Genomic DNA, 5,260 nt, shown 5'->3' with positions numbered 1-5,260 from the left:
GAAGCAGGATGACGGCAAATGGCATCTGGTTGCCTTCACATCTCACGCTATGGACCCTGTCCAGCGTAATTATGAGATCTATGACAGAGAGATGCTTGCAATCATCGAAGTGCTGGAAGATTGGCACCACTACCTCAAGGGGTTGCCCAAACAGTTCAAGATCATGACTGATCATAAGAACCTTGAGTATTGGCACACATCATAGCACCTCACATGTCATCAAGTGCAATGGTTGCTGTTCCTTGCTCGCTTTGATTTCTGCATCATGCATAAAGCCGGAACATTAAATGGAAAGGCTGATGCCCTGTTGCACTGATCAGACCATCAGATCAGCAATGAGGATGACAACAGGTGCAAAACCTCGGCCCCCCTCGGCTGCAGAAAGGCTTTGAGGAGTGGAATGCTGAACAAGGGCTTCTGCTGTTCCGCAGGTGTGTATATGTCCCAAAGTATGTCACTGGCCTTCAAGCAGGCATAGCCATACAACCCTTCTTGAAAGCTGTCCTAAGCAGATTATGTTATGGATAGTGTGGAACAGCTCATAGTTGACTTTCAAGACCCACAGTATGCCTCATTAATCAATACTGTTGCAGCTATATCACACTTAGGTTTTAAGCCAGTGACGTACTGAGTGTTTGCACTGATCACAGACTGTAATCTGCTTTGTATTTGTCCGCAACTGGTCTGAACACACTGTAGTATACCTAATGCATGATTGTGTAAAGTTATATAACAGTGTAAGCTTTTTTGGCCACTCTATTACTGATACAATACCTGGCAACACTAGTATCATCTAGGGTAACTGCCTGTTGCAAAGCCTCCAGAGTGTCTGTGAGGGTAGAACTTGCTTGTAGTATGCTATATATACTCCTATGAATGGATTAAATAAGTACAAGTACCAGCCTGACATAGGTATGTGCCTCAATAACATGAAATAGTAAATAGTCATCTTCATCTGAAAAGGCAGGTTGTGTGCTACTTTTGGCAGGGTTTCCACACTTGTTTATGCCTCTCAATGATGAATTGGGTACTATATATCACTGTCCAGCTGGGAGATACATGCTAGACAACTGGAAAGAATTACTAGCAATGAATTCTGTTGTCCAGAGTGATCGCCACAAAAGCATTGATAAGACATGACCTCAAAGATCATTTCACTGTGTGGGAAGTACATAGGCAAATGACATGACTGTGGCTGCGTTTCAAAGCTCATATGTTGGGTATTCCAACGCAGCAACATTCATGTAGGTAGCTACTCCTGTTGCAGAGATATAGAGTGATCATTCTGAATCAAGCAATTCTATCAACACTTTTGTGGTGAACTGTATATAGTATCTGCTACACTTATATTCCTTGACGTTGAGTCTCATTATGTATTACAATGTTAATACTCAAGTCACAATAGCTTTATACAAGGCATGTGGCTGTTATACATTACTAGAATGGATATATGATAAATTGGCAGGGTTTTACTGACAGTTGAAGTGTTTTGGTCACAAGAAAACTTTTATACACAATGTGTTCAAATTTTATTATGTGTTTTGTGGCTTAACTACTCAAGTATAGGCCTTCAAACCAAGTCTGCCATACATTTGGATTGATGGACTACGACTTTGATTTTGACCATATAAGGCAATTTCTATTTTAGAAAGGCCATTTATCCATTCTTGGCAACTATAAGCAGCAAACTTGTATAACAAAGGCAACACTTAGCAGAAGCACCGCTGTAGTAGTTGTAGAGTTAACATAGAGACTCCTAGTATCGAAGATTTCTCAAGTTGCATTGCTACATGCAAATAATGCCATTACAACAGTGGTTTTAAGTTAAACAGGGCATTTAAACCCATTATGTGAATTGTAATTGAAATAACAGTTCAATGATGTGTCCCCCTTCAAGGTAACATGGGGAAGGGGTATATATACTATACACATCCCATATATTATCCTGAAGTTAGATATAGCACCTAAAAGCCTTTAGCAATACCGCATTTTCTGTCTACTTGAGCTAACAGGATTATAACACTAGTAGCATTGTAATTGAAATAGAAAGTGCAGAATTTGTCCTTCTCATATTTTATTTTACAAATACCTCAGGTACATATTGAGGATTGCACATACCAAGTGTGAGCCAAATCCACTCACAGGAACAGGAGCTATTCACAAAATAATGCAGGAGCTCAAGGGAACACCTGTAAATCCGGCATTCCGGCATCCTGGATTGGAGTTCAAACATACTGTCGATGATTCTCAAGCATTGAGAACCATCGACGTCTTTTTCGAACTCCAAAGTGAGGCCGGAATGCCGGGATTCAAGCTCCGGGTGGCTGGCCTTGCCACAGGCCAGTGTTAGATTGGTTTCTTATGCTGTATAAGCATCTTTCTATGGCCAATAGAACAGATGCTTATGGTCAATAGAGCGGATTCTTATCCTCATTGAATACAGTAAGTATGATAAGCCCTTATGGCCATTAGAGCAGATTCTAATAGTCATTGTATTGGTTGCAATGGTGATCATAGTGATGTTGTAACATCATTGGGATACATTCACATGGTCATTAGAGCTGGTTAGTATGACTGATACAATACTTTCTAATGGTCATAAAAACACACATTCTTATGGGTATTAGAGTAAGATGTTATATGTTAAGAATGGTTTGTTACCATGTTACAATGACTTTGTAGGGTCATTGAAACCCTTGATTATACACATTCAAGTGGGTTATTATCACTAATACAATAGGTTCTTATGATGATAATAATGCATTCTTATAGTCATTAGAGTGAGCTGATATAATCAAATCAATTGCTTCTTATGGTCAATACAAACACATGTGTGGGGTCATTAAAGTGGATTGCTATGATGATCATAGTATGTACTTATAGTGATTGGAAAGAGTTGCTGTGGTGGTTACATCACTTCCTTATTGTGATTGAAGCAAGATGTTGTAGTGTCTTCTAATGATCATTAGAGTGGGTCTTATAATCAATAGAGCAGGTTCTAATGATCATTAAATTGGTTTCAATGGTGATTACAGTGACAATGTAACATTATTAGGACACTTTCTTATGGTCATTAGAGTGGATTCTTATGGCTTATATAGCACTTTTCTATGGCTAATACAAACCCTTATTATGATTATTAGAGCACTTTGTGATCTTTATTATAATGGCTTTGTAGGGGCATGAACAGCTTCTAAGGGTCATTAGAGTGGATGATTATGGTCATTATAGTAAGTTGTTATAGTTATTATAGTAAGTTGTTATAACCATTAAAGTATGTTCTTATGATGATTATAGTATGTCTTTATGACCATTAGAGTGGGTTACATGGTGATCATGATACTTTCTTCTAGTGATTAGGGTAGGTTCTTATGATCATTGTAATCCTTGTTTGTACTTGTGAAAGTGGTGAGTTTTATAACCAACACAATATCTTCTGATATTCAATACAAACACATTGATAGGGTTATTACAGCAGGTTCTTATGGTGATCAGAGTGAGTTTTATGATCATTAAAGTGACTTTCTATGACAGTTAAAGGGGGTTCTTATAGTCATTAGAGTGATCATAGTGACTTGTCATCATAATTATAGTATCTTCTCATGATCATTACAGTAAGCTGGGAAGAGTGTTAGTGTAGGTTGCTATAGCCATAACACTGAGTTGTTATGACCATTACAGTAGTGTCTAATGATAGTTATAGTAGGTTCTTAGGGTGCACTATTCAATTATTATACTACTTTCTTATGGTTCTTATAACAATTAATGTGATGTCAATACATTATTATTATAGTTACTAAAGTAGATTCTTATGATGGTCAGAGCCAGTTCATATGGCAATAGTAATACTTTCTTATAATCATTAGAGCAAGTCCTTATAACCAATATAATACCTTGCAATGGTTAATACAAGCCTGTTAATAGGGTCACTAATGCAGGTTGTTGTGATTATTTGAGTGAGTTGTTACAATCAGTTCTTATCATTATTAGAATGAGTTGCTATTATCATGAAAATGGGTTGTTACAGTTTTTAAAGTGAGTTCTTATGATGATTAGAGTGAGTTCTTATGCACATTGGAGTTGGTTCCTATAGTGGTTACAGTGGGTTCTTACATTCATTAGTGTACTTTGTTATGGTTATGAGAGTCAGGTGTTGTCATTATTGTAGTGAGTTGTTATGACCATTAGTGTCATGACTTAGGGTCAAGTGACAGGGGATGAACAAACCAAAAGGCTGGGGGTGTTCAACTGGGTTGACCAAAGCGATGGTGAGCAAGCTCAAATCTAAGGCTAGGGACAAGTAATGCATTAGTTAGTGAAGGTAAGTAAAGGATACATGAGAGCTTGCTGACCTAGGGACAAGAGGTTGAAACTGAGGTCCCTAGGGCAGCAGAGGCCAGCTTATATACATGGGGGATTTAGGGCAGGCTGTGCACATTGGTTCATGCACAGTTGGTCTGTGCACAGTGTTGCTGATGCAGCCCCAGGGGCTGGTGAGTCAGTGCGGCTGTGTAAGCGGCATCTGGGCTGTGCCATGCACTGCCACCCCATCTAATCTAATCGTACAATAGATAGCGACTTGTCCTGTTTGAGCATATAGTACAGGTCACGGGTTCGAGCCTGCAGAAAGGAAAAAATTAAAAAACGGCTAGACGCCGTACCAACTCGTGACATTACCCCCCCCTCAATGGCACATGACCTCATGCGAGGCACCCTTGTCCATCTTCCATCCAGAGCGGCAGCATGCTTCAGTCAGCAGCAAAGGCATTGGCTGAAAGTTGAGACCTTTGAAGGTAGCAGTGCTGAATTGATGAGGGGTATTTGGGTTCTTCTGGTGGAAATCAGCTATGAGGGCCGGCACATTTGCAACATTGCACACCAGTTCCCATAATGTATGCGAGTCATCATGACCCTTCCAATTGACGAGGTACTGTAGCTAATGCTGGAAGATCCTGGAATTCTTGATCCGCTCAACCTCATATTTCTCGTCACCCTCAACCTCAATGGCAGATGGCTCCTCCAGCTCCTGGCCTGGGATGTCACTATGTGTGTACTTGCTCAGCAAGGAGACATGAAACACCAGGTGCACTGGCATCAACTTCGGCAGGACCAATTTGTAATCTAAGTCTCTGAGTTTTTGCCGCATGGCATATGGCCTGAGGTGCTTGGGACTGAGCTTCTTGCTCAGCTGTTTCAGCTTAAGGTTCCAAGCATCAAGCCAGACCTTGTCCCCCGGTGCAAAGACCGGTGTCTCTTGCAC

Source organism: Postia placenta, assembly GCF_002117355.1.
Source record: "Postia placenta MAD-698-R-SB12 unplaced genomic scaffold POSPLAscaffold_9, whole genome shotgun sequence".
Classification (NCBI taxonomy): Eukaryota; Fungi; Basidiomycota; class Agaricomycetes; order Polyporales; family Adustoporiaceae; genus Rhodonia; species Rhodonia placenta.
The sequence above is the reverse complement of the archived record's forward strand: the minus strand, read 5'-3'. Positions refer to the sequence as shown.